This window comes from Dryobates pubescens, chromosome 5 (assembly GCF_014839835.1).
Source record: "Dryobates pubescens isolate bDryPub1 chromosome 5, bDryPub1.pri, whole genome shotgun sequence".
NCBI lineage: Eukaryota > Metazoa > Chordata > Aves > Piciformes > Picidae > Dryobates > Dryobates pubescens.
The window spans coordinates 40,744,503-40,771,814 of NC_071616.1; the positions used below are offsets into that span (position 1 = coordinate 40,744,503).

The 27,312-nt window shown below is 40.9% G+C and overlaps 1 protein-coding gene across 2 annotated transcripts in view; it reads right to left on the reverse strand.

Annotated features, from left to right (window-relative positions):
* Window positions 1-25,932, reverse strand: part of AKAP6 (A-kinase anchoring protein 6) — a 281,842-nt gene extending 255,910 nt beyond the window's left edge. The window contains exon 1 of one of the 2 annotated variants that reach the window (XM_054162087.1): window positions 25,835-25,932. The gene's annotated coding sequence lies outside the window, so the exon portion shown is untranslated. Of the gene's footprint in view, window positions 1-12,523; window positions 12,549-25,834 lie in introns of those variants that run through there. The other variant, XM_054162088.1, reaches the window with a different exon arrangement.
* Between the last annotated feature and the right edge of the window lie 1,380 nt (window positions 25,933-27,312).

Genomic DNA, 27,312 nt, shown 5'->3' on the forward strand with positions numbered 1-27,312 from the left:
CTATCCTATTCTATTCCATCCGATTCTATTCCATTCCATCCTGTTCTATCCTATCCTATTCCATCCTATCCTATCCTATCCTATTCTATTCCATTCCATTCCAACTACAAAAATTTGAAGGCACAATGCATGGTAAACTGCAAATCTCACCCACAGGAAAAATGTGCTTTCAAGATCATATCTCCTATCAAACTGTGGAAGCAAAAAAGCATTCAAAACATACAGATATTTTACAGTATGCTCTTTTTTTATCCTTTTTACTTACAGTTTTTAATTATTTTAAAGATACTAAAGCACTTAAAAGAAATGTTCACAATTTGTTTGCTCATTTTTTTTTAAGTTAATGTTACCAGATCTGCATTTTCTCTCCTATTTTTCAAAACCAGTTTCCCTCTACCAAGACAAATCCAAAGAAAATTTAGCCTGAGGCATTTATCCATCTGGAAAATTTCATATCAAGTGGTAACATTCATCAAGGTCTTACACACCACTTTACACAAATTACAAAAAAACCCCACACAACACCAAAAAACACCAAAACAAAACCAAACCCAACCCCCCCTGCCTGCATATAAATAGATTGTGTGACCATGCAAGAACAAGCAAACAGGTTTCCCACTGGACAATAGCTTGACTTGTCCAGTAGATAGATTGTATGGGGTCCGATGGGGTCAGAGTGGCTGGAGAGCAGCCAGGCAGAGAGGGACCTGGGGGTGCTGGTAGATGGTAGACTGAACAAGAGCCAGCAGTGTGCCCAGGCAGCCAGGAGGGCCAATGGCATCCTGGCCTGCATCAGGAACAGTGTGGCCAGCAGGAGCAGGGAGGTCATTCTGCCCCTGTACACTGCACTGGTTAGGCTGCACCTCGAGTACTGTGTCCAGTTCTGGACCCCCCAGTTTAGGAAAGAGGTTGACTTGCTGATGTCCAGAGAAGGGCAACAAAGCTGGTGAGGGGCTTGGAACACAAGCCCTGTGAGGAGAGGCTGAGGGAGCTGGGGTTGCTTAGCCTGGAGAAGAGGAGACTCAGGGGTGACCTTATTGCTGTCTACAACTACCTGAAGGGAGGTTGTAGACAGGCAGAGGTTGGTCTCTTCTCCCAGGCAACCAGCACCAGAACAAGAGGACACAGTCTCAGGCTGTGCCAGGGGAGGTTTAGGCTGGAGGTTAGGAGGAAGTTCTACACAGCGAGAGTGACTGCCCATTGGAATGGGCTGCCTGAGGAGATGGTGGAGTCGCCATCACTGGAGGTGTTCAGGAGGAGACTTGATGGGGTGCTTGGTGCCATGGTTTAGTTGATTAGGTGGTGTTGGATGATAGGTTGGACACGATGATCTTGGAGGTCTCTTCCAACCTGGTTTATTCTGTTCTATTCTATTTTTTCTTGCATGGGCACAGTTTACATAGCTACAATACTTTCTACATCTTGAGTATTTTGTGGTGACCTGCTTATTTTGGCTGTTTGCAACCACAATACAACCACAGGAAAGTTAAATATTTTTTTAATCAAATTTTACAAACCTGCAAGCTAAATATAGGGGGGGAAGAAAATGAAAACCAGAAGAATCAGGAGTGGGAGAGAAGAAGCAATCTCAAAACAAGCACCATAAGACCCTTGAGGTTGACCTTGCTCCTCTTGCTGAACTGGTTCAAGTCCCTGTGTTCAAAGATGCAAGAGAATCATTGTGAACCTTGTTCCTAGCTGTGCCTTTATTTTAATTATACCTTATTCCTAGTTATAGAACATACATCACTCTTCCTGCCTCTAGAATGCTTCTGGACGCTTGTCCTGGTACAGTTGAGAATTACCCTGATCTCATTTCTTAGTCTTAGTGGTAGTGATCTTTGAAATCTTCCAATTCCATCATAATAGTCACATGTACTTGCCTCTCAAGTATGTCTCACAGCTTCAGCTATAAACCCAAGCTTGGACATACAACCACGTTCAGTGGCTTCTCAGCATTTGGTTCATTTCATGAGTTAGAGGCCACTGCTCTGGGTTGTATTCAAACTGCAAGTTTGAACATTATGGAATGCCAGTATATTTTATGCATAGAAAAGGCATCTAGGATTGCTATCATGGTACATGTAGCTATCACACTGGACTAGAAAGTTATGTATGCCGTCAGCATTTTCACCACTTTGGTTTCTAGGCTAGTTCAAATCATACATACATATCACAGTGATAAAACTGCTGGTGGCTGGTCCTCAACAATGTTCCTGTATAAGTTTATATGAACAGAGCTGTACTAGTGAGGGAAATAGGGAGAGGGAAATAAATCATGGAATAACAAAACCATCTATTGCCCCTATAAGAATTTTTCACTCAAGTGAAAAATTCTCTAACTTCTCTGCCAGCCAACAAAACCCTTCAGATCCAAGCTGTAGGAAACCTTGACTATCAAGGCAAGTCTGAGAGAAAGATTTTAATTTAGTTTACTTCAGTACAGGTTAATGATTCAGCTCTGCAACTCTGAGGATGTAAGCATGAGAGCTGACAACCCTTCTGTTCATTCATCTATGTTCTCCTGCTACACCTTTCCACCCTTCTTTATTAGAAATTCCATATGCTGCCATTATTTTCACATCCTGGGCTACTCAGCCATACTTCTACATGCACAACATTTCAATAGAAAGGCTTAACAAACACATCCTCCTCCTGATGTGCTGCCCAACAGCAAAAACAAAAACCCAGAAACCACAAAGTAGTAAATTAAGATTCTGAAGAGTTCACGTCAGTAGAATTCCAGACTTTGGAGAGGCCATGATGCAGCAGCTGCATGCAAGTTTCCAGCAAAGGAGATGGTTATCAGAGGACTCCCCTTCAAGCTCAAGGTGAAGGGGGGGGAAAAAGAAAAAGAAAGAAAATAAAATACAAAAAGGTGCAAAGAAAGGAAAACGGTGGAGGGAGGGGGGGAGAAGGAGGGGAAAATAAGAAAAAGGAAGAAGGTGGGGGAGGAAGAAAAGGGGGGGAAAGGCAGGGGGAAAGGCAGGGGGAAAGGCAGGGGGAAAGGCAGGGGGAAAGGCAGGGGGAAAGGCAGGGGGAAAGGCAGGGGGAAAGGCAGGGGGAAAGGCAGGGGGAAAGGCAGGGGGAAAGGCAGGGGGAAAGGCAGGGGGAAAGGCAGGGGGAAAGGCAGGGGGAAAGGCAGGGGGAAAGGCAGGGGGAAAGGCAGGGGGAAAGGCAGGGGAGGGACAGACAGACTTTAACCCCTTCCCTTCTTTGTTGGCTACATTTATGTGGGAAAGGAATAGGTGGTAGTGAAATAGCATATCCCAAAACAAGTGAAGACAAAAATTGTGCCCACACCCACCCTGCTGACAGATTCTTGGTTTGGAATTTTTGAGGAATAGAGTGACAGGGAGAAAAATCAGAAGGCATTAATTACTGCACCAAGGGAAGAAACAAGCAGGTACATTAAGAGTTAATTTATAACAGAAATCCTGCTCCTGTTACAATCTCAGTTTGCTGTTGAAATTGAAGCCTGATGAATTACAGGTCTCCATTCTTGCCTCCCAGACAGTCAAGAGAGAACTGAAACTGGGAGAAAAATTAATCATATATACAGCAGACAATTCCATTTAGCAGCACCATGTGCAACTAACTCAAGACAAGCAAGAAAATACAGCTGCAGGCATGCATGTTTATCTGTGATTTTATTGTGTGCACTTGCTGATACCACTAGCACTGAAGAATTTAAGAAAAAAGCCAAAGCATTAGGGCCACTACCATCTATTTTACTATGCAAAAGAGGCATTTTTTTCAGATCTTCTCTGTCTTGCAGGTCTGAAAAACTACCAGACGTTGACAGGACACAACAGAAGGATTTATCTGTGGTTCTTTCATGCCTTTACTAATCCCAAGGCTTCGTAGAGCTTAATCGCTGTATAAATCATCAGAAAATACAGAATGCTTCGGAAGAAACCCCTGAAAAGCCTCTTTCCTCTTCCAGACAGGACCTTGCAGAACGTGAAACTTTGGTCACATTCTGCCTCAGTTACTGCTAAGATCATTTGTAGCTACTGCAAGATCCCTGCCCCGCTGCCAGATTGGTTGTTTCTAATTTCTGTTTATCGTTTCTTATCCTATTCTGTGATTCAACTGGTTACAGCAGTTTCTGAACAAAGAATCTAAGTCTATACCTCAAGTAAAGAGAGAGTTAGCATTTCTTTTTTGCTGGGGCTCAGCAATGTCAAAGGGAAAAAAAATTCTCCTCCACCTCCAGGCAGCCTAAAAACCATACTGTTACACTGCCTTTCACAAAACTCTGCTCCAGTCCAAACAAGGCATGTCCACAAGAGTGAGTGTGTGTCAGCAAGAGGAACAAGACTTCTTTAAGAAAAGAGAAACAGCTACCGGCAAGCTGCTGCAGGAGCTACAAAGAGAACTGCCAACAAGTCAAACCAGCTTCTTAAGCAGCACAACAGCCAGGGCTAGTCTGCAGCTGAGCGGGCGCTGCAGGAGGTTATAGCAAACTGCATTGCCCATTACCTAAATAAGGAGAGGGGGAGGAGGAAAGCAGTGCTGATAACAGCTGAGGAAGCAGCAAGCCAAGGAAACGCTGAAGCAGCTGCTTGGCAGCACACAGGCAGCAGCAGAAAGTACCCATCATGATGAAACAGAAATGCATGTACACAGAGTTATTCTATTGTATTTCACTTCCAATTCACTTTCTACCTTAATTAGAATTAATTTTTAAGGTCCTAAGAGAAATCCACCTTCCACACGGCTGCTCTTGCAGTAATAAGGATTAAACAAATCCTTTCTTCCTTCAGCTCCCCACTGGGTGCACACATATGGCTTCTGAGAGAGTTTGACCCATTTCCCATCTGCCAGTGATCAACCTGGAGGTGGTGAAGTGAAGCATCATCACCCTTCAATGAGAAGATGGAAAGAGACCTCCTGAAATTAGGATGAACTGAGTCATCAAGCAAAGCTTTTTAAATAAAGGGAAGCTTTTCAGTATAGCAGAACTCATTATGTAACGCGTATGCACATACCTACGTGTGCCTACGTGCATACATTAGGGATTCATAGAAATCTTCTACCAGTCATGTTATGATAATGCACATTCTTCCAGACTGAATATTCACCTGAACTGATTAGCCAGGTGTCAGTTTTCTAGTTTCCCAAGATAAATTACTTTTGTTGCTTGCAGACAGCAGATGAGGCTGTGTTTCTGGTGGACACTGTTGATAACCAACCTGAAGGACTCAGTGAGGGGCTTCTAACCTTGTGAATCTGTTTACTCCACAAGTGGCCATATTCCATTAGTAATAACTCCAGCTAATAGATAAATCTGTTACCTCAGGTAAAGTACTCCACTAATGTGGCCTTACTTGCTCTCTGTATCAATGCACTATATATGGTGCAAAACTATCAAGTCCATTTCCTAGGGTAACTAGTTCCATTGACTTCAAAAAGCTATGGTCTCCCAGAGGCAATAGATAACAGCAGACACTAAAAGTATAATGGTGTTTTCTAGTAGTTTCTTTTTCATTTGGGTCAGGTCAGAAATGCCACAAGAATGTGTTCCCACACTACTTTAGAATTTCCAAATACAGAAAGAAGCAAACAGAGAGCAAAGTACAACAAATATTCACATTGCAAATTGTTACGAGGCCTAAACAAGCATTTAGGCTAATCCACATCTCAGCCACAGGAATGTTCCTTTTCCCTTTTGAGAAGACTGACTAGCTTGAGAAGACCAATTAGGCTGAAAGGGCCAGTATCTTTTGCCATACATTAAAGGTCTAGATTTCAAAACTATCCATTTTTAGCTACATTTCAATTTCTTTCTTAGCTTTTAATTCTGTTATTATATACAATGCATTTTTCTTTAGGAGATGGTCTGTGAAAGCACTCTAATGGGCACCAACTTTACTACTACTTTTATTTTTGCTCTTACAATTTTGTTTATATATCTGAAAATGGTTTATCCTAAAAACTTTATATTCTTAGAACCACAGAAAATTCTGAATTCATTTGACTGGAGACTTTTTTCCCTGAAAGATTAGAAAACACATGAAAGGGGTTGTAAATACATGGCCAGTATTACAGAGTTTTAGCTACTTTGTTACTATTCCATCATCCATTAACATCTGAAATCATAACATTCTGGTCTTTTTTTGCACTGATCAGGAATTTCCTCTCATGGAGGTCAGAAAATATCCCTTCAGTTGCAAATTCTTCTCCCTCATCCTTTAAAAACCTATTTGCAACTCTTTAACTGCAACTCAGTGTACTGGGGAAAAAACATTCACAAGAATAACTCAAAAACATCAAGTTGGTCTTGTACCTACATTTCTACCTCAATTTATAAAATAAAGAAAAACCCTACAATGTTTTCCCCCCCATTTTCCTGTTACTTTAATCAACTATTTTTATGATGCATTACAATGCAATTGTTCCTGCTGGTTTAAAGATTGAATTTTACTATGCTTGGGTTTATTAAAGGGACAATGATTCAGCATTGTGATCTAATAGTCCAGGGAAACAAATCCTTAATAAAGGATGCAAAATCAGCATTAATTGAGTTCCATACCAGAAGGATGTAGCTATTCTTTTCAGGAAGGAATACAACCATTTATGTTGCTATTTTGTTGTTTTTGCAGAAGCAAGCACCCTGTTCTTTACATCCAGTACTTCAGATATGGCAAAGTCTCCCCCCCTCTTTTTTCCTTAACTTTAAAATCACAGCACATATTTTTATGTGGATTGATGTTAGAGTAAATACAGGACAGATCTGTTGTTTCATAATGATGACAGATGCATTGATAATTATTTCCATGTAAATATATGAAGGTTCTACAGAAACATGGATTTATATTCTTATCCATTTACTTAAATTTTGGTTTATTCATCTATGACAAAGCACTGACACATGGGCAAAATTAATGATGGAGAAAACAGAGTCAATAAAGGCTTCATTAGTTAATTGACTGAACACATCCATAGCATTCAGTCAAAGATCCATCACTGTCAAAGGGTGCACGTAACATTTTGGATTGCAAAACACCTGTCTAAACAAAAGAGAGGACATCTACAATTGAACTAAGAATGGAGGATTAGGCATCAAACCCAACCAGGCTTTCAACACTATTTGAGCTTGTAAGCCAAACTATTTGAACCATTTCACATGTCCCTTATATTAAAATGTATTTTATATTATATGAATACATAATATAAAGCTGGATAATGCCGAATACAAGTGCAAATTGGGTGAGGGATGGCTGGAGAGCAGCCCTGGAGAAAAGGGTCTGGGGGTGGTGCTTGACAGCAGGCTCAATTCAAGTCAAGCATGTGCCCTGGCAGCTAAGCAGACAAACCTCATCCTGTGGTGAATCAAATACAGTATAACCAGCCAGTCAGGAGCTGATTACCCCACAGTATTCAGTGTTGGCATGACCTCATCATCAGCACCGTGTGTGGTTCTGGAACTCAAAATTTAACAAGGAGGTTAAGGTGCTTGAACACATCTGTGGCAGTTTTAGGCTGGTGTCTAGGAAATTTCCCACAGATCTTGTGTAGAAAACGGTAGAATGTAAATGAATTACCATTGTACATAAAGGGAAAATAATGACAAGCTCTCAATAATCTGATAACTAACATAAAGTTAGTTGTATGAATTATGCTCTCTTTCTCAGCTTCTTCACTCTAGCTGATACAAGCTGGTGGCTTTTGCTTGGCTGTTGCTGACCTTGGCTGCATTCTTGTTGTGGCTAAGTAACTAACAAGCTACTCTCTTCTCTTTTCTCCCTTCCCTTGTACAGGAGGGAAGGGGGCAGAGAGAGGGAAGCTATTGGTTGCCCCCTGGTTTTGCCCAGAGGGGTTCTTGTGTTGTTTATAAATTGTAACTACCTGTAAATATTGTATATTTGGTACATAATCATTGCATTTCATATTTCCAGATTTTAGTTTGTTTGTAAATACAGCTTCATTTGCTTCCATCCCAATCTGAACTAGTCTGGTAATTTTATTTTGGGGATAGTTTCTCCAGATTATGGGGGGAAGCAATTTCAGCCCACCATGGCATCCAAAGGAAGGCAACAAAGCTGGTGAAAGGGCTGGAAGGCATGTCACATGGGACATTCTGGCTGTGTCTAGTTTGCAAAGAAGTAGGTCAAGGGCTGAGCTCATTGCTCTCTGCTGCTTTCTGAAGGAGAAAAATGGAGGGGAGGTCCTTGGTATCTAGTGATAGGACACATGGGAATGATTTGACGTTGCAACAGGGAGGGTTCAGACTCTATAGGAGGAAGCATTTCTGTAATGAAAGGATGGTCAAACACTAGAACAAGTTTCATTGATGCCTCAAGCCTGTCAAATATTTAAGAGGAATTTGGACAGTGCAACTTTTGGTCAGGCAATTGGACTAGATGGCCATTCTAGGCCCCTTCCAAGTGACTGTTCTATTCTGATTTAAATATCAACAGGAAGAAAGGTTGATAAATTATCTCTTGTTATTTTTTTATATTTCTGAGAACAGATTGTTAATTTTTATTCAAATATCTGTAAGCCAATAATGTCTACTGGTTTAGATGAAAACTGTTCATATACTAAAGATTACAGCTAGTATTTCAGAAAGTTCATTGTTTATTTGGCAGCTCTCTACATCACACTGTTTTCTTCTTTTCATCCAGAAAATAGGTTTAGTTCATGATCTTCTCTGATAACTTCTGTAACTCAGAGGGAGACAACATCTTTCTGGGTGGTAATGACATACAAATCACATTATCCCTAATTATAGATGGCTCCATCACTTTATTTTGTCAAAGACTGGCTTCAAAGGTTCACCAAAATCATCAAGAACTGTGCTGGAACTATTTTCCCATTTTTTTGACATACAACTATGTATTAAGAATTTGCTCATTAATTGCAAGCTTATTGCCAAGAGAGTAAGTATACAGGCCTAAAAAAATCTTTGTAATGGGATACCCAGCATTTCACTGTTAGGCCGTTCATCCACATCTGGTCTAGCTTAGCAGTGACCTAAAATCATTACCATATGAAGGCTCCTTCCTAACTTATGCAAAATGAACCTCTTTAGTCCACTTTTTAAACTGAGGAAATATCCACGTCACCAAAGACCCATTAAAACATCCTGCAGAGTCTCCAAGGATTTTAAAAATGAGCTTGCTTAGCTGAAGTTAAATTCATTATTATGTTTTCAAACTGCTGCTTATTCATTTCCTGCATGCTGTAACCCTACTCAACAATGCCATTAGATATATTTTGTTGCATATCATGCTTTAAACTTCCATGACTTATTCCCAATATGACCAGAAATAGCTTATCATACCCATTAGATGGCCACAGAGGAGTTTACCATATTTGTGTTGACAGAAGCTGAAGAAGAGTAGGGTCCTGTGGAAACTTTAAGCAGCAGTTAACGTCTGACCTGCTTGGATCAGCTGTTACCTCATTCTGCCTCAGCTTGTTACAATCCACAGCAAGCCCACTCATCTTGTAGGCACTCAGTTTCTCCCCTCTTTTTTTTTTTGAGGTAGCTCTTACCAAACTCTTTCTCTTGGCTCTGTATCCCTTCTCTAATACTTTCACTTGATACTAGCTCAGGGAGCTGGGCTTCTCCCAGATTCCTCCCAGTATCTCCTTGTGCAGCAGGGTGCCCCAATATTGCAACCATACCCTTCCTCTCGAGTCCTTTCCCTGTCTCTACAGGCATCCTAAAGAGATAATACTGACTCTGAAGAGATAGTATTGACTCCTTGTTTAGCACTCCCCACATATTTCTAGCAGCAATTACTTCTTCAGAGAAGAAAAAAAAATAGTAAATCTAACCTATCTCTAAGCAGTGAAGGGAGCACCTAAGCTGGGGTGTTATAGGTTACAAACCTTCAACATCCTCTCACATATCTGCCACACTCTTGGTACATTCCTTCATGGGCCTGCTCTCAGACACACAGTAACACCATACGTGTTAGTGGGTGTGGAGGAGATTCTCAGGGCTTTTGGGCACATCTGTGCAAGACTTCACATGCTGCCTCTCTATCTGACAACAATAACCATAGAAATGCACCACTAATAGCAAAACAGATCACAGTACTGTTTGGCTTATTTGCTTTTAGGATCTAGAAGACCAGCTGACATCTACTGTACTTACTGTTGATTTCTCCAAAATTGGGTTGAATTGGAGATATAGCTGTGGGTCTTGACTCTAATGTTCTCAGTGCCTGTCTACTTTGTTACTATTATCTCTGTTTTGTCATTAAAAAGGACTTCATTCCCCAGAGCTGTCATAAATAATTCCTTTAAATTCATGTTTCAAAGTTTGCCATCATGTTTTAGTTCAGAGAAATCACTATATGAATCTTCAATTCCTGTGCATTAAGTGTCTTATTCTCAGATTCAGTAGGGGGAATTTTTCATATTTCAAACAAGGGCAAAGCAAAACCATCAAAACTCTAAGACAACATCAAGCAGTCTCCACATAAATATGATTTTATTTTATTTTTTAATTCTACTTTCAGGTCATAGAAATAGAATAGGAATAGAATAGACCAGACCAGACCAGGTTGGAAGAGACCTTCAAGATCATCGCATCCAACCTATCATCCAACACCACCTAATCAACTAAACCATGCAACCAAGTACCCTATCAAGTCTCCTCCTGAATACCTCCAACAGAATAGAATAGAATAAACCAGGTTGGAAAAGACCTTTGAGATCATCAAATCAAACCTATCATCCAACACTATCTAATCAACTAAACCATGGCACCAAGTGCCCCATCCAGTCTCTTCCTATACACCTCCAGTGATGGTGACTCCACCGCCTCCCTGGGCCACACATTCCAATGGCCAATCTCTCTTTCTATGAAGAACTTCTTCCTAACATCCAGCCTACACCTCCCCTGGCACAGCTTGAGACTGTGTCCTCTTGTTCTGGTGCTGGCCACCCAGGAGGAGAGACCAACCCCTACCTGGCTACAACCTCCCTTCAGGTAGCTGTAGACAGCAATAAGATCTCCTCTGAACCTCCTCTTATCCAGGCAAAGCTACCCCAGCTCCCTCAGCCTCCCCTCACAGGACTTGTCCTCCAAACCCCTCCCCAGCTTTGTTGCCCTTCTCTGGACACGTTCAAGTGTCTCAATATCCTTCTTAAATTGAGGGACACAGAATTGGACATGGTACTCAAGGTGTGACCTAACCAATGCTGAGTACAAGGGCACAACACCCTCCCTGCTCCTGCTGGCCACACTATTCCTGATCCAGGCCAGGATGCCATTGGCCTTCTTGGCTGCCTGGGCATACTGCTGGCTCATGTTCAGCCTACTATCAACCAGTACCCACAGGTCCCTTTCTGTCTGGCTGCTCTCCAGCCACTCTGACCCCAGCCTGTAGCACTGCATGGGGTTGTTGTGGCCAATGTGTAGAACCCATCACTTGGATGTGTTAAATCTCATGCCATTGGACTGCCCATCTGTCCAGCCTGTCGAGGTCCCTCTGCGGAGCTCTCCTACCCTCTAACAGATCAACACCTGCCCCAGCTTGGTGTCACCTGCAAATTTACTGGTGATGGACTCAATGCCCTCATCCAGGTCATCAATAAAGACATTAAAGAGCAGGGGGCCCAGCACTGATCCCTGGGGGACACCACTAGTGAGTGGCTGCCAGCTGGATGTGGCACCATTCACCACCACTCTCTGGGCACAGCTCTTGTGCTTGCTTTTTGAAAAAGTACACCTTTACAGCTCTTGCTGCATTCCTGAAAAATTCTGGCTTCTTTACCCCTTTCAAGCTATATTTTTTATATTGCAGCCAGGATAAAGCACTTCCAATTTGTTTGGTTGTTATCATCTCTCAAGAAGGCAAAATATTATTGAAAAATTAATTTAAACCCCACCTGCATAATATTACTGGTGCTCAGATTTTAATCAGCTTTGTAGCACACACAAAAAATACTTCAGCAACTCTGCAATACTCTAACAGCAACTTGAACTCCACAGACAATACCAAAAATATTTTCATCATTTGGCAGTAAATTCTAAAATCTTTACAGTCTCACAGGCCCTTTTCAAAGACATTTGACTCTCAGATGAGACACACACATTTCAAATGGTTTTGCTCTTCCAAGAATTCAGCTTGGCTGCGTTCATTTTACCACACTTTCCTTGGGGAAATCACAGAACCAGAAAACAAAACCCAAAAAAACCCCAACCAAACAACACAACAGAAACAAACCCCACACAACACGGGAAGATACTGGGGCTGGAGCTCATTAATGACTCTAGTTAGGATTGGATAAGACCCACAGATTTATATTTCCATTAGAAGTGAAACATGAGAAGTTAGCAGGAGCAGAGTGAGGCTTGCACCAAGATCTAAACACCTCCTGAGGCAAGTTTCAGTGGCATGCCTGTAGTAGGTGCAGCAGAGAAATGATTGTGGAAGGAAATAAGTGCTAAGGTAGCTTCAAGACTAGCCTTGTACTGGCATCTCTGGGAAGCTCCAAGACAACTTATAAGCATGCAATATAATCATAAGTAATAAGTAGACCAAACCCCACTCACTGTTGCTATGCTGCAGACCCTGCTCCACCTAGACTCCATGCTGCTCTTGAGGGACTTCTGACACTCTTCCTCCTTTGCATTGTAACAGGAATTATCTCACTGCAAATCCTGGGAGTCATTAAAATACCACCATGACTTTTTAGCTTCCTCACTCGAAAGGAGGGAAAGAAAGGAGGGAAAGAAAGGAGGGAAAGAAAGGAGGGAAAGAAAGGAGGGAAAGAAAGGAGGGAAAGAAAGGAGGGAAAGAAAGGAGGGAAAGAAAGGAGGGAAAGAAAGGAGGGAAAGAAAGGAGGGAAAGAAAGGAGGGAAAGAAAGGAGGGAAAGAAAGGAGGGAAAGAAAGGAGGGAAAGAAAGGAGGGAAAGAAAGGAGGGAAAGAAAGGAGGGAAAGAAAGGAGGGAAAGAAAGGAGGGAAAGAAAGGAGGGAAAGAAAGGAGGGAAAGAAAGGAGGGAAAGAAAGGAGGGAAAGAAAGGAGGGAAAGAAAGGAGGGAAAGAAAGGAGGGAAAGAAAGGAGGGAAAGAAAGGAGGGAAAGAAAGGAGGGAAAGAAAGGAGGGAAAGAAAGGAGGGAAAGAAAGGAGGGAAAGAAAGGAGGGAAAGAAAGGAGGGAAAGAAAGGAGGGAAAGAAAGGAGGGAAAGAAAGGAGGGAAAGAAAGGAGGGAAAGAAAGGAGGGAAAGAAAGGAGGGAAAGAAAGGAGGGAAAGAAAGGAGGGAAAGAAAGGAGGGAAAGAAAGGAGGGAAAGAAAGGAGGGAAAGAAAGGAGGGAAAGAAAGGAGGGAAAGAAAGGAGGGAAAGAAAGGAAAGGAGGGAAAGAAAGGAGGGAAAGAAAGGAAAGGAGGGAAAGAAAGGAGGGAAAGAAAGGAGGGAAAGAAAGGAGGGAAAGAAAGGAGAAAACAACCCCAAACAAACCCCAGCCAACTTAACAACAACACTCAACAAACAATTCACTCTCAGAAGCTCACATTTTACAATAATAGAATAGAATAAACCAGGTTGGAAGAGACCTTCAAGATCATCACGTCCAACCTATCGTCCAACACCACCTAATCAACTATACCATGCAACCAAGCACCCTATCAAGTCTCCTCCTGTTTATGGGGTTTCCAAAATCAGATTTTCCTTGTTGTATTTTTGTGTGTTCTGAATTTGTTTCTTGGTGTCAAAGATGAGCTAGTCACATGAATGCTTAGATATGCTCCATTTCCACTCCACTTCTCTAATCTCTTTAAGAAGAAAGAACAACATGTTTTATTCCCTTAATAAAGGCTATTACTTGTATTGCATTGCCACCCAGAAAGTCTAATAGTGTATGACTGATAATAACAGGGAAACATTACTGTGCTTTCTTCTGGTCCTGGTATCAGAATTACTAACAGATTCATGAATTTTGTATCAGATGGCTGGTAATCTGACCTGCATCTAGATCTTTGCCAGCCTTCTCAAGAGACATTGAACAGAATTTTGCTTGCTGTTGAAGCATTGCCTATACCATCCCATTGGAATCTAACTTACATTCTGTGATGTCTTAGAAGAGATTCTCAAAATGCTGCAAAGAACCTGTAGCAAACGAGGCCTGATAGAACAACTCAGTCTGAAGGGGTTTATTTATTATGAACAATGCAACTACCCACAGCGGGTTAGCTTGCAAGAAATAATTGTGGCAATAGTGTATCCCTGAGTAATTTGGTTCTGTTTGAAGGTCTTGCAGGATTACTTGAGACGATTTTCAGAAGGAAATTTGAACCATTTCCAATGTATACATTGTGCATTCCATTTAATTATTCATTCTCTAGTCTCTGTTAAACACGAGCAATCGCATTTCCATTTTGGCAAACAACAATCTATGAAGTTAGATTGAAAATATAGGTAATTAAAACTGAAATGCTTGTTTACATTTTGTCTGCTCACAGAGTATATTTCTGTGTGAAGTTTAAGCTGCAGATGTAAATATGTCTGCTTTTGGTTTTAAGAAAAGAACCCTAACTTTTGCTTATGCTGCAGCTAGCAGGTAAGAAACATTGATGAGGGGGGCTTAAAAAGAGTCTTATGCCACAGATCATATTTTCCCCACTTCCAGAAAAATGCTTTGAAAGGATTCAATAAATTGCTCTGAATCCTGGCCCAGGAGATAACCACCTCTAAGTATTCAATAGCTCCAGAATTTTTTCCCCATTAAAGGGTTTAATCTACCAAAATAATTCTTTTCTCAGCTCCTTGCAAGGCAAAGTGAAAGGTTGGAATTGCTTTCACTAGGCTGTCAGGATATGTGATTTTGCTGATCAAGGATCTTAAAGTACCTGATACTAATCAGTGCAAGACAGGCTAATTATAATCCCTGAGGCCTTCTCCAGTCTAGGAAAATATTGCTTAAAAAAATATATAATAAAATAAACACTTCTGAGCCCTGCCAAACTGGTGTTTTTCCTCGCTATCAAATTTTACTTTCAGAATGACTCATTTTCAGGTCGGATGTAGAGGGGAGAAATAACATTTCATAGACTGAAGGTTTGCTAAGGTTCTTTACAACCTCTGCCTTCCCTGTGATTCTCTAATACCAGTGAAAGCACCGGACAAATCAAATCATGTTTCTCAAAGTCTTCTTTTATCTTCATGTATTTGATTATGCCAGGGTTGTCCAGAAGCCGAATTTATTAAGGATTAGTCAAAATCATGAGGTGCCAGGCAGCTTATAAGAACAGCACAAAAATTCCCCATCAATACTCCATCAACAACTAACATCCAGCAAAACCACAGAGCAGAACACAATTCATTTTAAAAGTCATTTAAGAAAGTTCAAGAAAATATGCTGCTAGAATTTTTCCTGCTTGACGAACCTTATCTTCTACAAGAGGACCCACTCCATGGATGAAGGAAAGGCTATGAATGTGATTTACCTCAATGTTGGTAAAGCCTTTGAGACTGTCTCCCACAGCATCCTCCTGGGAGAAACTGGCTGCTCATGACTTGGATAGATGAACACTTCACTGGGTAAAAACCTGGCTGGATGGCTGGCCCCAGAGAGCGGTGGTGAATGGAGCTGAATCTAGCTGAATCTGAATGAGGCTGGTAACTAGAGGCATTTCCCCAGGGCTCAGTATTGGGGCCAGTTCTCTTTAATATTATCAATAATGCATGTAAGGGAATTGAGTGGTCCCTCAGTAAGTTTGCAGATGGTTGATCTGCTTGAAGGTAGGAAGGCTCTACAGAGGGACCTGCACAGACTGGATTAATGGGTTGAGGCCTATTGTATGAGATTCCACAGAGCCAAGTGCCAGATGCTGCACTTGGGTCACAACAACTCCAAACAATGCTCTACAGGGTTGGGGAAGAGTGGCTGGAAAGCTGCCCAGAAGAGAAAGACTGTGAGGGGTTGATCAACAGCCCTATGAATATGAGCCAGCAGTGTGCCCACATGGCCAAGAAGGCCACCAGCATCCTGGCCTGTATCAGGGAGAGTGTGGCAAGCAGGACCAGGAAGTGATGGTCTCCCTGTACTCAGCACTGGTGAGCCACACCTTGAGTACCATGTTTGGTTTGGGGGCCTTCACTACAAGGTGCTGGAGCAAGTCCAAAAAGGGCAACTAAGCTGGTGAAAGGTCTGGAAAACAGGTCTTCTGAGGAGCATCTGAGAACACTATGGTTATTTAATGTGAAGAAGAAGAGGCTGAGGGAAGACCTTATTGCTCTCTACAACTGCCTGAATGAAGGTTGTTGTGAGGTGGGTTTTGGTCTCTTCTCTCCAATAACAAGTGATAAGACAAGAATAAATGGCCTCAAGTTGCACCAGGGGAGGTTTAGGTTGGGTATTGGAAGAAGCTTCCTCACTCCTTCACTGAAAGGGCTTTCAAACACTGGAGCAGGCTCCCCATGGAGGAATCCCCATCACTGGAAGTGGTAGATATGATGTTAAGGGGTAGGGTTTGGCAACAGACTTGGTAGAGTTAGAAAATGATTGAACTTGATGATCTTAAAGGTCTTTTCCAATTGAAACAATTCTATGATTCTATACTTCAAGTATATCTAACACTAATTTTGAGTTTAGCATAGCAGCTTTTGTTATGTACCTATTATACACAATCCTTTTATTCTTTTTTTTTAACAATTCATAGGATGAATATAGGAAGGAGACTCTAATTTATATTTGGAATCAGAAAACAACACAGGTTAATTCCGGGAGCTACTTCTGACGACTCACAAGGTGCCTTTCTTGTCATGCTCCTCTTGCTGAAATTTTAGCACAGGAACTGGAAAAACACATCCTTAGCTCACTTGACTCTCACAGCTGTTCTGGTTTCTACAACTATTTATTAGATTGGAAAGACCACTGCCTCCAGAACCCAGGGGTCTGCCCAGTTGAGATCAGATGTTAGCCCTGTCTAACTTACATCCCATTGTAATGCACATCATGTCATTAGGTAGTTTGGGTCATTTAATCTCTGAATTAAATCCAGGCAAGAAAAAGTTTCAGGAAGATAAAAAAATAGGTGCTTTAATGAATCAGCAATGCCTGAGAAAACAGCATTTTATAGAATAATTCTTCTGAAGCTCTAATTGTGGAAAGGAGCCCTTTAAGGTCATGCAAAATCATGGTTTCCCAAAAATGAAACATTTCTTTCACAGCAGAATGGCATGCTCATATTGCCTCGAGCTTCACAGACCAGGTGTTGCTGCTTCTGTCTATATGGAAATCACTTTGACTCAGTCAGCAGATATCTGCCTGGTCTTTTCACACAGACTTGTAGATGTAAGCTTCTATTTTCAATTAGGCAGGCTCAGTTCAGCACACACTATATAAAAATGCAAGTTTTCTGTTGAAAACTAAGTTTTCTGCACATTTGGTAAGTCTTCTACTTTGCAATCCTTTACCCAAGGACAAAAATTCCAAAAGCTGGTTTCCTTCCGTTAGGTTCTTACATTTCATTTTCAGTGCCCACATCTGCCTTTTATCCAGCAGTGTTCCCTTGTACCATTCTGTCTAGCATCTGTTACTGTCTTGCCTGTATATATGTGTATGTCTGTAAGGTTTAATTGACAGAGTTGCCATCTGGCTCTTACACAGAGTACTTTGCAAATGGGGTCGGTATCATATCCATGTCACAGGTGATGAACAAGGGGACTGTTTAATATCAGGGCCAGGAGCAGTTTCTAGGTCTCCTTGATTCAAGTGTCACAGGCTGCTGCTCAAGGCTACTTTTTTTGTAGTTCATCACTTTCTGACCAGTTCTTATTCATTTTACACTAAAGTGCAGACTCATGAAGTCCTCATACTAGTTTTGCTATATATTCATGACAAACACAGGAGGGAGAACACATAAGATCACAGATCTTTACCTCAGATAAATATTAAGTATTAGTGCCCTACATAACTCACCATTCAGACTCTCAATGTGCCAACAAACATTTCTCCATACTGCTCACAGACAAAAACAAAACAACAGAGGGGGATTTATCCCCCTCAACAAAAGTGACTTGAAATGTTATAACAAACAAAAAGTATCACATAGCTGAGACCAGCAAATCAAACTGAAGTTCTGCTCAAACTCAAAATGATAGAATGAATCTGAACAAAAGTAATCAAAGTTTTCTGCATCATTCACAGAAATACACAAATCATGTCCCTCCATTGATTTAAAGATTTCATCTGAAAAGCTAGGGCATAGAAAACAAGGGCCAGGCAATTAGAGCGTTAAAATTGCTTTCTTCTGAAAGAGCAACCATCATTGCTCCTGACAGACTATTCCCAAACCCTGCACAAAGCATATTTAGACTCCACCTTCTCCAGATACAAGAAAACTCTAAACACCCTAATGATTTCCCGAGGTATCTGAGCATACTGTGATCCAAAACTAAACTGGGGTGTTATTGTAGATGACCTAGTAAAATACTAGCTTGAAGTTTTGAGAGGAAACAAGACTAGATGTCCCATCAAGGATCTATAAAATAGACCCTGCATATTTTAACAGCTGACCCTTAAAATGGCAGCTCACATATCTGCTGTGTCATTGCCTTAGCAACACAGAGTAGATGTGCTAAAATCTGACAGCAGCCTTTTCTAGCTGTAGCTATGAGCTTTGGGTGGGGTTTTTTTGTGGCAATCAAGATCTGATTTATTATCCTAACAAAACACAGTATTTTTTAGGAGGTTAGCAGTGCAGCTTCAAAGGAAGGACACACACTTACTACAGGTCAGGTGAATTAGCTTCCTCAGCAGGAAAAGCTGCTTCTGAACACAATTTAAAACACTTGAAAATTGTAAACAGCCTGGAGTAGCTAAAAGCAATAGCTTTGAAAAATGCCCTGATTTGAAAACATTCTCAATAGACCCTAGTTATTCTATCAATATTACTCAGCTCTGAAGTGCAGGGGGTTTTTGACCAAACAAACTGTGTGGAGAAAAATCATCCATTAGTTTTGTCATTGCTGACTAGTATTTTATTTGGGCTTCTTCAAGGCTTGTCTTGCAATATCAGCTTAAGAACAATCTTACATGGCCCTCAGATGTGACACTATCTGCCTTCTTTCTTTTAGGTTTATATTGACTGTGCAGGTTCTAGCAAGTATCTGTCAAAACTCCTGTGTTTCTTGGGGAAAAAAAGGCAAGAATGCAATAGAAGTCACTTGTTCAGCATCGTTTCTTGGTGGGATCAGTTACAAGCATCTATGGTTGCACTTTGTAGTGCAAACCAGGCATTTATCTTTACTTTCCTGTCTGATGAGCCTAATAATTCAGTAGGCAGTGACCTGTGTGACCTAGTCTAGGCGATCCTGCCCTGGCAGAGAGGCTGGACTAGATGATCTTTCGAGGTCCCTAACGTTCTGTGTGAATATACTGTCACAGCAAACTGTCCAAAGGTAAGCATTTATCACCCAACAGAAGAAACACTGCTTGAAAAATTCTAAACCAGATGCCTATTTATAGAAAACAAGCAAACAAACAAGCCACCATACAAACGAACAAAGAAGCGCAAAGAACTTTTGCTTTCAGTTACCAACTAAGTCTATAAAGGTCCAGCTTCCAGCAACCAAGGTATAGATTTTTGATATTTGTTTGATTTTAAACAGTACAGTCAAGGTTTGTTCAAAGAAGGCTGGCAAGCAGATCCTCCTCTTGTGAAAGCCTGGAGCCTTCCCAAGCTCATTGTGTTACGTTGCAGCCTAATTTAGGGTATGTAACAACCATGTTTTGCCTTAAATCCCTTGAAAGTTCATGGATCTCCACTTTATCCAATACAAACAACAGCAAAAAACAACCTCTGAAGACAAACACAGAAGCATATATAGGAAAGTATGAAGAGAGATTAAAGATTATATTCTTTTTTAAGTAGTAAGATTATATTCTTTTTCAAGTAGTAAGAAAATTATCTTCTTCTCCCAGGTCTGCCAAAGGTTTTCTGAGAAACTTGGGCATGTTACTTATCCCTTATGATGTCTGTTTAGGAAAACCAAGGAAAATAGTCTCTCACCTCAGTTTAAACTGAAACTTGACACCCTCCAGTCAGGAAAGACTTCATTGTTTCTCAGGTATTTGTACAGACCCTGGGGTCTGTAAGGCTCCTGTCCAAACTTTGGTAGACATATCTGAAATGTTTTGTTATTTTAAAACATAGTAATAACCTTGAAGTCTCACAAGTCTTCTGTATGTAACATTTCATTAACCAGTTTTTTAGAGACTGTCTGGAGGAAATACAACTTTTTTTCTTTTTTAACCAAAGGATTTAAATAAGAAAAGAATAGCCACTTGATAGAAGAGAGCAATTACAGACATAACATTCAGGAACAGAAAGCTGGAAAGATCAAGTGAGATGCAGAGGAAGTCAACACGTGGTAGAACGGAGCAGGAGCTGAGAACAAGGAAAGAAAGTCTAACAGCATGCAAAGAGGAGTTAGGGTAGTTAAGTGGAATACATTTAAACATTGACTCAGCTACAGACTTTTAGTCTAGGGAGAAAATGTTGCATGAATGATATGAGGAAGGTGGGGAGGGGACTTGGTTTATATTCCATATATACCTCCTTCGCTTTATCCAGACATCAAGGTGGTAAACAATTAATACTATCTTTGGATGGTTCATGACGCAACTTCACGTCTGCATCCTAATCCTGAAACTAGGGCAGCATTGAGCTTACAAGACAGCCTCTACATGACAAGTCTTGAAAGAAAGAAAATTGCAAACGTAATAGATACACAGTTAGACTGGAAACAGAACTAATTATTGCAGTTGGGTGCTTCCTCACCTAGAAGCTAGGACAGTCTAATGCTGATGCCTTTTCAAGTATGTCAGCTCCCCTAAGACAGCTGTACCACAGGGACTGGGAAATCTATTTCAAAGAGCTATTTCATCAGAAATCACTATCACTTGAAAGATCTCTGCCAAAAGGAGAGCACATTTCAGATATGTGCTTAGTATACCTGGTCTCTATGAAAAAGTAATTGGACTTGCTGCACCAGCAGTCCTTGTGGTCAGGCCTTTCTGTGCTCGCAAAAGCCGTGACTGCTGCACAGAGGCTCCTGTGGCTTTCCTTGTACAACATCTTTTTACTCTCTCATCCAGTCGGCCTTCCAAAGAGCTGACTACCTGCTCTGGGTAGTCTTAACAGCTCCAGATGCTGGTGCACTGGGTTACACCCATCCTTGGGGCAGAGCGGGAGGGGAGGATTGAGAGAGCCCTGCTTCCCCCAAGGGACAAAAGAAACCTGATCCAGGTGGACTTGGCTTCCCCCAAGGCCATCCAAATCTGGGTTTGTATATTTTCCTATTCATCCTTATCCCTTACTCTTGTAAATCCTCCCTGTTATTGCTATATATATATATTTTGTTAAAAAATTTACTTCTACTTCCAAACTGACTCCAGATTATTTTTGGTAGATCAAACTTCAGTTAAGGCTCAAACCACCACAGCTGGCAAAACTAAGAAACTGTCGCTACAATTTACAGTGCTCATCCTCCACCTTCAACACTGAGGCCAATACTCTCCATGGGACACTGATTATCTTCCTGGCTGGAGAACACAAACTATCTTCACTTCCAATTGCCAAAGAAGACATTCACTTAGTGGGCGAGAGATAGTCCCTCCTTGCCCAACACCAGGATTGAATACTGGACAGGAAGCAGGAGGTGACAGCATTTTGGCCAAGGCTGCTAGGGTAAGCCTGTACCTGACACATGCCATGAGACCTGAGAGTTCACACAAAGCAGGGAACATTCCTGGCTTTAACCACCCTGTCAGAAAGTGCCAAGATATTAACTGCACAGAGCTGAGTCTTTTGACCTTGGAGGGATGAAAAGCTGAGTCAGCCTTGCTAGGATTCAAAGTATCCACAGTCCAGATATTTGAAACCTGTACTTCAACTACAGAAGTGGAAAGGAAGAGGTATCTGCATTTTTTTTCTCTTTAATCTCCAACCCTTTTCCTCATGAAGCAAAGCTTTTCTGAAGGCATTTTAAAAATAAGAAACCTTTTTGTTCAAGAAAGCACATTTTGATACTCTTAAAATGTGATTTTTCTACACACACATATATAGATATTTAGCATGGCTATTCATGTACTTAAAACTACTATGAATTTAACAAATCAGTTAAAGAGTTTATATTACACACAGGTTTGATTTGATAGATGCAAAGTGGGATTTGGAGCTTTTATTTTTAAATCAAAAGAAATTGAATAGAAAACTGAATGAGAGACAGAAGATACTCCATGGGCCTTTGTACAAGAGAACTGATTAACCACTGTATGTGCCCACTCAGCGAACAAGGCACAGGGATCCTGCAAACCCTGACATACCAGAAACAGGAGACAGGTTGGACTCCTTGGGGTCTCTTCCAACCTTAGTTATACTGTGATGCTGTGAAAATGTCTACAGTAAAAACTTGCTAGGGTTGGGAACGTAGCTGAGGTCTCCCTTCCATGCAGAAGCTGAGAAACCCAGCATGCATTGCCTTTTCAGGAGAGTTCTGAATCATCACAGTGATGTCATATATGGTTGCCACTTCCATCCACTGTACACCCAGATCCCTCATTGCATAAAGCAGCAATCTAGACCCCTGGCTCTCCATCCAGGTCACCTTCCTGTGGCATAAAAGACCTGGCCTAGGCTAGGTGACTTGTGGTAGGGATAACATACAACTTTTCTTACTTTCTGCAGGTAGAATCTGCTTTAATGACTGGCTATTTTAATTAAAGGGGCAAAGTAAAAAGCCACTTTCCCCCCTGCAGCCCACAAGAATGCTAGTATTCAGGCTAACTAACTGCAAGATCATTTCTTTAAGTTACCTTTGCATTCATGTATCTTTAATTTTATCCTAAGAATACCAGTATAATGTCTCATTATGGAATGTACAGACAATTCACTTTATAGCATAGGCCATACTTAAAATATTAAATACACACAGCTGATTCAACAGCCAAATACAATGCCTTTTAATACATCCTTTTCTTTTTTTCTTGTAAATACCACTCTGGAACTTCAGACATTCTGGCTGACTGTACCCCTTCCTGAAGCTAATAGCATTCAGCATGGATCAGAAAAACCCCAAACAAACAAAAACCCCCAAAAAGTCAAGCCCAGAATTTTGTCATTCTGTATTGCATGATGCAGCACTGATTTTTACTGATGGGTGCAAGTAAATTAAGACATGGCATAGGATTCTTTACTTGTTATTTTTAGTTCCTCAATTATCTTGAAGAAAATATTTCACCAGAATTTTGGAAATGCCACCAGTTCTAACCAATGCCTCAGCACTCCCTGACATTCCAGGGATAAGTTATCAAACATAGGTCCAATCCAGACTTGTTGGGAGTGGGAGGGACAGGATACCCACCCACTAGTGTTGTTCTACTGCAATATGACCTACAGAAAATAAAGTCTTGAGCACAGAGTTGCTTTAACTTCTCCTTAGAGAAGAAAGAAGGTTTTCTTCTATTGAGGACACATGCTGATTCCCTCTGAGTAGGCTTTGCATTGGCATGTGCTGGCAATAAATAAAACCACCAAAGTGTTTACATCATACAAACCTCCATTGCTGGAGCCAGGTTTTGTCATCAACTCCTACAGCTGTTTTGGAGGAACCATGCTATGTAGGAATTAATTAATTGATGACATAATAAATTCCTGTAGAGGAAAGATTAAACAGTGACATCCTTTCAGTTTGCTAGTACATGCCATCTTCATTTCAGTATGAAACCACAAATACAGAAGAACTCTAGCCTCCAGATTGGAGACAAGTAGCTCCATTATTACTGGGTGTTTCCCAGTGCTGTGAGAAGTGTGGAACAGTGGGTATAAATAAAGAGTAAAATAAAAACATATTTAACAACAAATATCTGCATTCTCATTATTAGGAAAAAAAAAAAAATGAAGTCTGTACTGGGGGCTTCACAGCAGAGCATCTGTTCTTTTCCTCCAAGATTTTCCCTCATTTTTAACTCTAGTGATAATCAAATCACTTGCAAAAAAGCAAACAAAATACATAATTGTTAATAAAGACATACTCTTTCAACCAAGTATGTCTCACATCCACCCCTTATTAACTGCTATTTGATGGCCCCAAAAGCTGCAAGTAGAAAGCATTACTCACCAGCTTTCTTCACATCTCTAATTCTGGCACTAGCCAGACATCAGCTGTCCCACCCTCCCTCTCATCCTCCTGCTAACTCATACCTTCCGAGTTTGCCTGGTGAGAGCACAGCAAGCACAGGAGATCGCTACTTTCGTGCTGTAAAACCCATTACAAATAAATAAAGCAGCATCATTCTACTGTTCCTTTACAAGCATCTGCTTTGTGTTTTGCAGCAGGGGAAAAAAAATCCAAACAAATAAATACACACAACAAAAGTACCCAGACCATGCTGAGGGGGGAAAAAAAAAAAGGCATGATGCAGTACAGACTCCCTAATTAAGATATAGGAGCTCCATTCCAGCTTATGCCAGACAAGGCCATCTCACGCCTTCCCTATGGAGCACAGCTAGATCTCATTATATTTACTACTCTATACTTTATCAAGTATAAGGGACTAAACCCCACAATAAGTATAGACCATCCCTACAAGACTCGTGGCTGGTGTTTCTTCTTGCTGCACTTTTGAAATACAAACTACACAGGGAGAACAGAGCCAGAGACCACTCCCTAATTCCTAGTGGACATATTGATCAGTTAAAATGACATGTGTCTGGTCTTTTCTTTCCTTCTAACAGCAAGCAGCTGAAAGACTGAATCTTTTAAACATGCAAAATCAAGCAATTAAGGTTCTTGTGTAGCATCCAACAAGATTAACTTGAAGTTAAGCAAAATTAGGCTGGCCTCCAGAAGCAAGACCTTAATACAGAATAAACACTAGACACTGTAAAGAATTGCTAGATGTTATATAGACATGATTACAGCCAGTTTACTAAGTATAAAGGATATATATTTTCTGCCCATGATAGATGTGGTGGCCTTTATAATTATTCTTGTTACTATATGTTTCATAGCAGAGCCCTTCAGAAAGCTTAAATCTTCAACTACACCTTTTACTGCAGTTACACTGGGGGGGGCGGGGGGGGGGAGGCAAAAGAAAACCCAAAAAGCACAGCTTATTTTCCTTCCAGTAAAAGATAAGCTCTAAAATTCACTACATTCAAATCACTATTAAAAACAAAAGCAACCACCTTAACAACAGATTGAAAGTCAAACAGGAAGAAAGCTAAAAGCTATTGTATTTCAAAATACCTGGTTATTGTTTGACAATTACAGCAATTTTTTGCCTTTTATAAAGAATAGCAACAGAAACACAACCCTACCGAATCATGGTTTAAATCAATACTGTTCCAGCTGCTTGTTCAGCACTGCTTTGCAGAGTATTTTCTGTGCTATCATGCTATGCAAGGCCAATGACAGCAAATAGGTGATATTCATGCTATTGAAATAAAATAGGTTAAAAGAAGAGCCACATACATTTGGAATGCTTAAATAAAGAGAGAGGGAAAGGAATGAGCTCTGTTTATGGCATTAAAATTGAAGACAGCTATTCTTTCCATTGAAGCAAATCAGACTGGAGCAACTTTGAGCTGGACAGAGAAATCTAAATATATTCTCCCCCAATCTCCAGGGTATTATCAGAAATGCAAAGACAAACCTAAATATTCAGACTGAATGCACCTTCTGTAGGCCTTTGTGTTAGCCTGCCTGCCTGAAAAATAATATTTAGGCGTGCAACATCTTTCCTCAAAATGATTTCCACAAGGCAAAACCCACACAACACCTTACATTAGGAGAATCTCATAAAGCAAGGGGGAAAATAAGGGTGCGATTAAGAGCAGCGCAGCATTTTGCACTTACCATGTCCCGTTCAAATCATCCTCTTTTGATGTTTACGGCACATCTGTAAGATGCAATACTAGGAGGTGCCTTGTGTGACCTGCTGCATGATGCTGTGACATCAGTTCAGATGATGCAGCTCATTATGGGAAAGGCTCCTGTTGCCACGGCAACCGAGATGTGATACGAATCCTTACTGCATTTCCAGGGGAGCCCGAGACAATATGGAAGCCCTTTAAAGAAACAAGACAAAATGCAAGCAGGCTTTTAAAGTCCTGTACCATAGGTTTCAGAAGCCATGTCCAAGCATATATCTGTTAGTAAGAAACATTTGGGACAAAGCATTTCTGCGTGGTGATGCAGGACTGGAATATAGGAGCTATCATTTATTTATTTTGTAAATATTTAAAACTTAGTATCCTGCCTGCCAATTTAAGACCAAATTCTGTAAGTCAGCTTCGGTTATCATGTGAGGAAACTTTCCTTAAACAGTCAGCAGGATGATTTTAAGAGGAAGGCTGCAAATACAATAGTTATTGAAGAGTAAGTTAAGAAAGATGTATTATTTTTTTTTTACCCTGCCCCACCCTGCTCCTACATTCAAATCTGTCATTTACAAGAAAAATCTTGTTGCTAGGGAAAAACCTTTGATACTTCAAAATGAGAGGATTTCACACTGTTGAATGAATGACAATGAGTTTATTATAAAAAAAAAAAAAAGAAAAAAGCTCTTTATCTCTTTATTCACAAGAGGGTAAAGAAGTTTCTAGCCAACCAAGGAAAAAATCTCCTTATCATTTTTTAACTGTGGGGCAACCTGCACTGCCATCTGCATGCTGAGTAGCCTGGCTTTCATCTGCCCATCAGGCAGACAGATGAGTGAGGACTTTGAAAGCTGTGGGCAAGCTGCATGCCAGCTGGGCCGTGCTGCTGCTAGCCTCCACCTCCCAGGTATGTTGGGAAGGCCAGCAAAGAGGAGAGTCTGACCTCATAAGCTACCTGAGGGTCCAGGACTGGAGGCTGAGCCTACAGGTCTTATCTTTGGATTTGGGAGTCTGCTCACCACCTCTGTTTACAGTGACAATGAGAGAAGCAAGGGCCATGTGAATAAGTACTAAAGGAGCTGTCTGGAAATTAAAATTCACAACCGAAGAAGCACCAGCACATTTTTGGCCACTCGCCAGTTGTATTTGGATGAGAAAAGTCTCTGGCAAGACCTGCTTTCCCTAGCCATGAAAATCCTTTTCTACATGGTGGGGAAAAAAGTACACAAAAGGCTAGACCCCATACACTTGGTATTCTGAAGCCCAGGGTAAAACAAAAGCCCAACTTAAACCAAGAAAGAAGCTTCAATGCCTTGAAGACATCCAATAAATATGAGTGCCACTGTCTAAACACATTCATTCCGTTAGACTTCAGCCTCTGAGCAAAAATCTTGATGTTTGATTTCAGAGGAAATCAGGAAATATTTATATCCTCTTACCCATAACCCACCTTTG